This window comes from Engystomops pustulosus, unplaced genomic scaffold, assembly GCF_040894005.1.
Source record: "Engystomops pustulosus unplaced genomic scaffold, aEngPut4.maternal MAT_SCAFFOLD_18, whole genome shotgun sequence".
NCBI lineage: Eukaryota > Metazoa > Chordata > Amphibia > Anura > Leptodactylidae > Engystomops > Engystomops pustulosus.
Genome location: NW_027284960.1, coordinates 246,654 through 257,500, shown reverse-complemented (window position 1 = coordinate 257,500; position 10,847 = coordinate 246,654).

Below are 10,847 nucleotides of genomic sequence, written 5' to 3'. Positions count from 1 at the left end.
AGTGTCTGTCCTGCACCCTGCTGTCTGTAGTGTATGGGCTGCCCCCTGCTGTCTGTAGTGTCTGTCCTGCCCCCTGCTGTCTGTAGTGTCTGTCCTGCCCCCTACTGTCTGTAGTGTCTGTGCTGCCCCCTGCTGTCTGTAGTGTCTGTGCTGCCCCCTGCTGTCTGTAGTGTCTGTGCTGCCCCCTGCTGTCTGTAGTGTCTGTGCTGCCCCCTGCTGTCTGTAGTGTCTGTGCTGCCCCCTGCTGTCTGTAGTGTCTGTGCTGCCCCCTGCTGTCTGTAGTGTCTGTGCTGCCCCCTGCTGTCTGTAGTGTCTGTGCTGCCCCCTGCTGTCTGTAGTGTCTGTGCTGCACCCTGCTGTCTGTAGTGTCTGTCCTGCCTCATGCTGTCTGTAGTGTCTTTGCTGCCCCCTGCTGTCTGTAGTGTCTGTGCTGCCCCCTGGTGTCTGTAGTGTCTGTGCTGCACCCTGCTGTCTGTAGTGTCTGTGCTGCCCCCTGCTGTCTGTAGTGTCTGTGCTGCACCCTGCTGTCTGTTGTGTCTGTCCTGCCTCATGCTGTCTGTAGTGTCTGTGCTGCCCCCTGCTGTCTGTAGTGTCTGTCCTGCCCCCTGCTGTCTGTAGTGTCTGTGCTGCCCCCTGCTGTCTGTAGTGTCTGTGCTGCCCCCTGCTATCTGTAGTGTCTGTCCTGCCCCCTGCTGTCTGTAGTTTCTGTGCTGCCCCCTGCTGTCTGTAGTGTCTGTGCTGCCCCCTGCTGTCTGTAGTGTCTGTCCTGCCTCATGCTGTCTGTAGAGTCTGTCCTGCCCCCTGATGTCTGTAGTGTCTGTGCTGCCCCCTGCTGTCTGTAGTGTCTGTCCTGCCCCCTGCTGTCTGTAGTGTCTGTGCTGCCCTCTGCTATCTGTAGTGTCTGTCCTGCCCCCTGCTGTCTGTAGTGTCTGTGCTGCCCCCTGCTGTCTGTAGTGTCTGTCCTGCCTCATGCTGTCTGTAGAGTCTGTGCTGCCCCCTGCTATCTGTAGTGTCTGTCCTGCCCCCTGCTGTCTGTAGTGTCTGTGCTGCCCCCTGCTGTCTGTAGTGTCTGTCCTGCCTCATGCTGTCTGTAGAGTCTGTCCTGCCCCCTGCTGTCTGTAGTGTCTGTCCTGCCCCCTGCTGTCTGTAGTGTCTGTGCTGCCCCCTGCTGTCTGTAGTGTCTGTCCTGCCTCATGCTGTCTGTAGAGTCTGTCCTGCCCCCTGCTGTCTGTAGTGTCTGTGCTGCACCCTGCTGTCTGTAGTGTCTGTCCTGCCCCCTGCTGTCTGTAGTGTCTGTGCTGCCCCCTGCTGTCTGTAGTGTCTGTGCTGCCCCCTGCTGTCTGTAGTGTCTGTCCTGCCCCCTGCTGTCTGTAGTGTCTGTGCTGCCCCCTGCTATCTGTAGTGTCTGTCCTGCCCCCTGCTGTCTGTAGTTTCTGTGCTGCCCCCTGCTGTCTGTAGTGTCTGTGCTGCCCCCTGCTGTCTGTAGTGTCTGTCCTGCCTCATGCTGTCTGTAGAGTCTGTCCTGCCCCCTGATGTCTGTAGTGTCTGTGCTGCCCCCTGCTGTCTGTAGTGTCTGTCCTGCCCCCTGCTGTCTGTAGTGTCTGTGCTGCCCTCTGCTATCTGTAGTGTCTGTCCTGCCCCCTGCTGTCTGTAGTGTCTGTGCTGCCCCCTGCTGTCTGTAGTGTCTGTCCTGCCTCATGCTGTCTGTAGAGTCTGTCCTGCCCCCTGATGTCTGTAGTGTCTGTGCTGCCCTCTGCTGTCTGTAGTGTATGGGCTGCCCCCTGCTGTCTGTAGTGTATGGGCTGCCCCCTGCTGTCTGTAGTGTCTGTCCTGTCCCCTGCTGTCTGTAGTGTCTGTCCTGCCCCCTGCTGTCTGTAGTGTCTGTGCTGCCCCCTGCTGTCTGTAGTGTCTGTGGTGCGCCCTGCTGTCTGTAGTGTTTGTGCTGCACCCTGCTGTCTGTAGTGTCTGTGCTGCACCCTGCTGTCTGTAGTGTCTGTGCTGCACCCTGCTGTCTGTAGTGTCTGAGCTGCACCCTGCTGTCTGTAGTGTCTGTGCTGCCCCCTGCTGTCTGTAGTGTCTGTGCTGCCCCCTGCTGTCTGTAGTGTCTGTGCTGCCCCCTGCTGTCTGTAGTGTCTGTCCTGCCTCATGCTGTCTGTAGTGTCTGTGCTGCCCCCTGCTGTCTGTAGTGTCTGTCCTGCACCCTGCTGTCTGTAGTGTATGGGCTGCCCCCTGCTGTCTGTAGTGTCTGTCCTGCCCCCTGCTGTCTGTAGTGTCTGTCCTGCCCCCTACTGTCTGTAGTGTCTGTGCTGCCCCCTGCTGTCTGTAGTGTCTGTGCTGCCCCCTGCTGTCTGTAGTGTCTGTGCTGCCCCCTGCTGTCTGTAGTGTCTGTGCTGCCCCCTGCTGTCTGTAGTGTCTGTGCTGCCCCCTGCTGTCTGTAGTGTCTGTGCTGCCCCCTGCTGTCTGTAGTGTCTGTGCTGCCCCCTGCTGTCTGTAGTGTCTGTGCTGCACCCTGCTGTCTGTAGTGTCTGTCCTGCCTCATGCTGTCTGTAGTGTCTTTGCTGCCCCCTGCTGTCTGTAGTGTCTGTGCTGCCCCCTGGTGTCTGTAGTGTCTGTGCTGCACCCTGCTGTCTGTAGTGTCTGTGCTGCCCCCTGCTGTCTGTAGTGTCTGTGCTGCACCCTGCTGTCTGTTGTGTCTGTCCTGCCTCATGCTGTCTGTAGTGTCTGTGCTGCCCCCTGCTGTCTGTAGTGTCTGTCCTGCCCCCTGCTGTCTGTAGTGTCTGTGCTGCCCCCTGCTGTCTGTAGTGTCTGTGCTGCCCCCTGCTATCTGTAGTGTCTGTCCTGCCCCCTGCTGTCTGTAGTTTCTGTGCTGCCCCCTGCTGTCTGTAGTGTCTGTGCTGCCCCCTGCTGTCTGTAGTGTCTGTCCTGCCTCATGCTGTCTGTAGAGTCTGTCCTGCCCCCTGATGTCTGTAGTGTCTGTGCTTCCCCCTGCTGTCTGTAGTGTCTGTCCTGCCCCCTGCTGTCTGTAGTGTCTGTGCTGCCCTCTGCTATCTGTAGTGTCTGTCCTGCCCCCTGCTGTCTGTAGTGTCTGTGCTGCCCTCTGCTATCTGTAGTGTCTGTCCTGCCCCCTGCTGTCTGTAGTGTCTGTGCTGCCCCCTGCTGTCTGTAGTGTCTGTCCTGCCTCATGCTGTCTGTAGAGTCTGTGCTGCCCCCTGCTATCTGTAGTGTCTGTCCTGCCCCCTGCTGTCTGTAGTGTCTGTGCTGCCCCCTGCTGTCTGTAGTGTCTGTCCTGCCTCATGCTGTCTGTAGAGTCTGTCCTGCCCCCTGCTGTCTGTAGTGTCTGTCCTGCCCCCTGCTGTCTGTAGTGTCTGTGCTGCCCCCTGCTGTCTGTAGTGTCTGTCCTGCCTCATGCTGTCTGTAGAGTCTGTCCTGCCCCCTGCTGTCTGTAGTGTCTGTGCTGCACCCTGCTGTCTGTAGTGTCTGTCCTGCCCCCTGCTGTCTGTAGTGTCTGTGCTGCCCCCTGCTGTCTGTAGTGTCTGTGCTGCCCCCTGCTGTCTGTAGTGTCTGTCCTGCCCCCTGCTGTCTGTAGTGTCTTCAGAAATCAAGTGGTTTTACCGTAAGAGTTTAAACAATGCAATGATCTAACAAGATTCTACGACTTAAATGTTAAACAAAATTTAGTGCAAGGAACGCTAAGGCTGCCCTCTTGGGTATACATATAAGCTCCAAAACAAACAAAGTAAGAGGATACACATGCCACATATAATAATAAAAGGGTAATACTTTATTCAATACAAAATTTGTTAAAATAACATAACATCTAAAATAACATCTCAGGAGAGATATAAAAAGCGAGGTGCACCAAGAGAGAAGTCTATACACAATATTAAATGGGCAGAAAGAATGCAAACATTAGTGGTCTGCAGTATGACAACAACAGCTTCAATGACTTTAAGCCCCCGTCAGCCTATACTTCAAACATCATAGTTAGGCAACATGCCTTAGTAGACAATTGTGAGGTTAAATGTTATATAATACATAATGGTTAGACATAATACCTGGTGTACCTCTCGCCCCAACGCGCGTTTCAACCCGCCTGGTCTTTCTCAAGGGGTAGTGTTGCACTATTACATCAAGACCGGTTATTAGATCAAGATACAATTACATCAAGACCGGTTAAAATCCGCAATCACCACAGATGAGTCGAATAAATTTTCCGAAGAAATGGAATCCCTGTTTACTAAATGGGAGAAAGATATTTTGGATCTAAAAATGCGGAAACTTTCAAGAGATCAAAAGGACCGTACATCGAATCAAATGTATAAATGGCAGAGGAAGACCCACACTGGACGGTTCGAACGTTCTCCATCAGTATCATCTATATCCTCATTGAGCAACATGAGTGATAGCTCATCGAGATCTCGAACGGACAGTCAAAGATTTAAACGCAAGAGGGATTTTGGTCTCGGACGGCAGCCAAGATCAAAGATGGACAAACGTCAAGATCAATATAACAGACTAAAGGTAATTAACCTCTCTTCGTATACTTTATCTTCTGTAGATATAGATGTTCTGTCCAAGGGTCTAACCTTTGCTCCTTCGTCTTCATTTAACCCCTTTACAGCAGTAAAGGACTTACATTTGTTCGCTCGTAATCTCTTCTTCAAAAGGATTTATCATAATAGCAACAACGATGATCCTCATCTTGATCAAACAACACAAGATGCTGTAGTAGTACGTACCTTAGAAGAATTACTGAGGGAACAAATTCAACCTACTGAGACACAGGTAATTTCTTTACCATCTTCCAATATAGGATCCCTCCCGGAACAAACTGAATCTACTGTGACACAGGTAATTCCTTCATCATCTTCCAATATGGGATCTTTGTCTTCACAGGAATGTAATATCAACCTTATTCCACCTTGCATTAAATCAAAATCACGGAATTTTCCTACATTTTCAAGTTGCCCGGTGATAGAAGTCTTTGTCAACGCGGTATCACAGGAGTTTGGTAAGTTGTCTCGTTCCATCTCTAATGACAACTTAACCAAACAAGAGCGCATGAGTCTAAATAAATTAAAATCCCTGGATGATATCCAGATAAAACCGGCTGATAAAGGCGGTAACGTGGTCTTATGGCCAAATTCTATGTATTTGAAAGAGGCATACCGACAATTACGTGATACCAAATGCTATAAGAAACTGACTTTTAATCCTCTCTCTTCATATAGTTCTCAATTGGCCGACATCATCAATGGGGCAATAGATGACAACATAATCTCGAAGACACTTGCAGAAGCTTTGTTAATAAAGGATCCGACTATCTCTACTCTTTATTTATTACCAAAGATCCATAAGAATGCAGTAACACCTCCAGGACGACCGATCATATCGGGCAGAGGTAATCTCACAGACAACGTCTGTAAATATATCGATTCCCTCTTACAACCATTAGTGCAAAATCTACCATCCTATCTAAGGGATTCGACTGACCTCCTCCGACGCCTTGATGGGGTACAATTGGACCCAGAGGACATATTAGTGACATGTGATGTCGAGTCACTATATACCTCAATTAAACATAGCGACGGGGTGGAGGCAGTCTCATATTTTCTGCAAATGACGGACTACACATGTCAGGAACAGACATTTATCGTTACACTCCTTGAATTTATCCTTGGTCACAATTTTTTCACTTTTAACGGCTCCTTCTTCCTGCAGCTCCAGGGCACTGCTATGGGGGCAGCTTGTGCCCCCTCATATGCAAACCTGTTCCTGGGGCTGTGGGAGAGGGAGCTTTTCTTGTCAGATGACTCATCGATGTGCCGGATCCCATTATGGGTCCGGTACATCGATGATATACTATTCATCTGGCGGGGGACCCAACAAGATCTTCAATCATTGATTGAAAGACTAAACCATAATACCCGTAATGTCAAATTAACTTATGAATGTGACCAAAATATGGTTAACTTCCTGGATGTAACGGTTATTCGAGATTCACAGGGCTTCCTGCACACCAACACCTATCGGAAAAAAACTTCAACTAATACCTATCTCCATTACTCTTCAGCCCATCCAAAACGAGTTCGAGATGCTGTCCCGATTGGACAATTTCTGAGGATCAAACGGATATGCTCAACAGAGGCTCGCTTTGAAGAACAAGCGTCCGACCTCCGTCAACGGTTCTTGGATCGTGGTTACAGCAAACGGGTGATCAAAAAAGCATATAGACGGGCTAAATATACCGAACGCTCTTCTTTATTATATCCACCTACTCCTTCGTCGAGGAACTCCGGTGCTGCACAACCTTTACGTCTGGCAACCCCCTTTCATAGCCAATGGGACGAAATGATGAACATCCTGAAAAAATATTGGCCAATACTTCTATCTGACCCGATTCTTCAACAAATACTCACCACCTATCCGGCGATGGCCCCAAAAAAAGCTTCCAACCTTCGGGACATACTAGTTAGAAGCTACCTTCCACCAGTGAAGATCCAACCATTAATATTTGAGGCCCCCAAGCCAAAATGTGGAAGTAAACCATGTGGCCGATGTATCTCCTGTCCGAACATGGACCATGCAACTTCGTTCTCTGACTTGAGAGGTGGTCAAGAATATAAAATTAACAGCGCAATTTCTTGTGATACAAAAGGCGTAATATATTTCGCCCAATGCCCCTGCCCAAAGATATACATCGGGATGACAACTCGAGAATTACGAGTACGAGTCCGGGAACATGTCAACGATATTCGGAAAGCCGCATCAATTGAATTACCGCAACATGAAAAATTAAAACCAATACCTCGGCATTTCAAGCAACATCATGCCTGTAACCCGAAATTATTGAGAATTCGGGGCATTGACCACGTGAATCTTGACATGAGGGGAGGTGCAATAAAGAAAAAACTACTTCAAACAGAATCTAAGTGGATTTGGTCTCTGAATACTGTACACCCCTTGGGCCTCAATGAAAATTTTGGCTTTTCAGCCTTTCTATAATTCGACACTACTTTTTTGATATTTAATATGTGACCATTGCCTGCCAAGCCTAAGATTATTCTATGTTTTGTGTTTTTAAAATATACTTTTTAATGATCCTAATATTAGTGTTTGCACACCTCCAGGTATTACTTTACCCATAATACCACTGACCAGTGAGCCAGGCCTCTCTAGATATTTTCTTTGCGGGATACATCATAGGCTGTATTGCTCTTACATCATAATTGTGATTCTTTTTCCAAAAAAATCTTTTGTGCAACAAGCACAGCGATCTTTTTCACATAAATGGTTTTTGTGTATGAGGTTTTATCTCCATAGGAGCTGCTTTGCATAAACAGGCACCCAATAGATGGAACAGCATATCGCTAAGTATGTATTTCACTTTCTTGACACACACCTTTCACTTTTTCCATCACTGGTCCCCCCAGTACCCCACAATTCCTTGCATGTGTTGTACACACTTTTAGGTTGCCCATCACTTCACCCCCTTTTTTGTTCTTCACCAATTTTTGCTTTTCACCATTTGTTGTTTCATACCAACCTTTGCACTCATCCATCACTCAAACACCTACAACACATTCACATATATATAAGCAGCATTTTCATCATCTCCATCCACTTCAGCTATTTTGGCTATAAGTACATATTTCTCTCACTTTATACAATTTCGCACGTTTATCAACGTTTGTACCAGTTTTATATTCACACACACACATTTTCACTTAGTATACATGTTTATAGCAATCATTGCATCACTTATTGATGTTCTACACATTCATTACATCATTTACACATTCACCCCAGTCACACACTTATGCTTTGTAACTTCGTATCGGTCTATTTGACCCCAAATTTAACTATTACAAGCGAGTCCCAGGTAGAATTTCTCACGGATCCAATTATCTGTTTAACTTTATCCATTGTGTCGCAGCCTCCGCACATCTTCACCTGGTGCGCATGCTCGGTCTGTCGCTGAGTCCGTGCGACTCATGCGAGGGAATTGTCAGTGCTGTCATGTGAGGCGGAGCTAAGACTCCGCCCCCCTGACGTCACGGGCCCTTCCCCGCTGATGACGCGGCTCCGATAGGAGGACCATGCGCCAGTCACACAGGTGAATGCCGTTTCCCAATCAGGGATCCGGCGGCCGATTGGCTCTCTATTACATATAATCCTGGAGTGTGTATAGCAACACTACCCCTTGAGAAAGACCAGGCGGGTTGAAACGCGCGTTGGGGCGAGAGGTACACCAGGTATTATGTCTAACCATTATGTATTATATAACATTTAACCTCACAATTGTCTACTAAGGCATGTTGCCTAACTATGATGTTTGAAGTATAGGCTGACGGGGGCTTAAAGTCATTGAAGCTGTTGTTGTCATACTGCAGACCACTAATGTTTGCATTCTTTCTGCCCATTTAATATTGTGTATAGACTTCTCTCTTGGTGCACCTCGCTTTTTATATCTCTCCTGAGATGTTATTTTAGATGTTATGTTATTTTAACAAATTTTGTATTGAATAAAGTATTACCCTTTTATTATTATATGTGGCATGTGGTATCCTCTTACTTTGTTTGTTTTGGAGCTTATTTGTCTGTAGTGTCTGTCCTGCCCCCTGCTGTCTGTAGTGTCTGTGCTGCCCCCTGCTGTCTGTAGTGTCTGTGCTGCCCCCTGCTGTCTGTAGTGTCTGTCCTGCCTCATGCTGTCTGTAGAGTCTGTCCTGCCCCCTGCTGTCTGTAGTGTCTGTGCTGCCCCCTGCTGTCTGTAGTGTCTGTGCTGCCCCCTGCTGTCTGTAGTGTCTGTGCTGCCCCCTGCTGTCTGTAGTGTCTGTCCTGCCCCCTGCTGTCTGTAGTTTCTGTGCTGCCCCCTGCTGTCTGTAGTGTCTGTGCTGCCCCCTGCTGTCTGTAGTGTCTGTGCTGCCCCCTGCTGTCTGTAGTGTCTGTCCTGCCCCCTGCTGTCTGTAGTGTCTGTCCTGCCTCATGCTGTCTGTAGTGTCTGTGCTGCCCCCTGCTGTCTGTAGTGTATGGGCTGCCCCCTGCTGTCTGTAGTGTCTGTCCTGCCCCCTGCTGTCTGTAGTGTCTGTCCTGCCCCCTGCTGTCTGTAGTGTCTGTGCTGCCCCCTGCTGTCTGTAGTGTCTGTCCTGCCTCATGCTGTCTGTAGAGTCTGTGCTGCCCCCTGCTATCTGTAGTGTCTGTCCTGCCCCCTGCTGTCTGTAGTGTCTGTCCTGCCTCATGCTGTCTGTAGTGTCTGTCCTGCCCCCTGCTGTCTGTAGTGTCTGTCCTGCCCCCTGCTGTCTGTAGAGTCTGTCCTGCCCCCTGCTGTCTGTAGAGTCTGTCCTGCCCCCTGCTGTCTGTAGTGTCTGTCCTGCCTCATGCTGTCTGTAGTGTCTGTCCTGCCTCATGCTGTCTGTAGTGTCTGTCCTGCCCCCTGCTGTCTGTAGTGTCTGTCCTGCCCCCTGCTGTCTGTAGAGTCTGTCCTGCCCCCTGCTGTCTGTAGAGTCTGTCCTGCCCCCTGCTGTCTGTAGAGTCTGTCCTGCCCCCTGCTGTCTGTAGAGTCTGTCCTGCCCCCTGCTGTCTGTAGAGTCTGTCCTGCCCCCTGCTGTCTGTAGTGTCTGTCCTGCCTCATGCTGTCTGTAGAGTCTGTCCTGCCCCCTGCTGTCTGTAGTGTCTGTGCTGCCCCCTGCTGTCTGTAGAGTCTGTCCTGCCCCCTGCTGTCTGTAGTGTCTGTCCTGCCCCCTGCTGTCTGTAGTTTCTGTGCTGCCCCCTGCTGTCTGTAGTGTATGGGCTGCCCCCTGCTGTCTGTAGTGTCTGTGCTGCCCCCTGCTGTCTGTAGTGTCTGTGCTGCCCCCTGCTGTCTGTAGTGTCTGTGCTGCCCCCTGCTGTCTGTAGTGTCTGTGCTGCCCCCTGCTGTCTGTAGTGTCTGTCCTGCCCCCTGCTGTCTGTAGTGTCTGTGCTGCCCCCTGCTGTCTGTAGTGTCTGTGCTGCCTCATGCTGTCTGTAGTGTCTGTGGTGCCCCCTGCTGTCTGTAGTGTATGGGCTGCCCCCTGCTGTCTGTAGAGTCTGTCCTGCCCCCTGCTGTCTGTAGTGTCTGTGCTGCCCCCTGCTGTCTGTAGTGTCTGTGCTGCCCCCTGCTGTCTGTAGTGTCTGTGCTGCCCCCTGCTGTCTGTAGTGTCTGTCCTGCCCCCTGCTGTCTGTAGTGTCTGTCCTGCCTCATGCTGTCTGTAGAGTCTGTCCTGCCCCCTGCTGTCTGTAGTGTCTGTGCTGCCCCCTGCTGTCTGTAGTGTCTGTGCTGCCCCCTGCTGTCTGTAGTGTCTGTGCTGCCCCCTGCTGTCTGTAGTGTCTGTCCTGCCCCCTGCTGTCTGTAGTTTCTGTGCTGCCCCCTGCTGTCTGTAGTGTCTGTGCTGCCCCCTGCTGTCTGTAGTGTCTGTGCTGCCCCCTGCTGTCTGTAGTGTCTGTGCTGCCTCATGCTGTCTGTAGTGTCTGTGCTGCCCCCTGCTGTCTGTAGTGTCTGTCCTGCCCCCTGCTGTCTGTAGTGTCTGTGCTGCCCCCTGCTGTCTGTAGTGTCTGTGCTGCCCCCTGCTGTCTGTAGTGTCTGTCCTGCCCCCTGCTGTCTGTAGTTTCTGTGCTGCCCCCTGCTGTCTGTAGTGTCTGTGCTGCCCCCTGCTGTCTGTAGTGTATGGGCTGCCCCCTGCTGTCTGTAGAGTCTGTCCTGCCCCCTGCTGTCTGTAGTGTCTGTCCTGCCCCCTGCTGTCTGTAGTTTCTGTGCTGCCCCCTGCTGTCTGTAGAGTCTGTCCTGCCCCCTGCTGTCTGTAGTGTATGGGCTGCCCCCTGCTGTCTGTAGT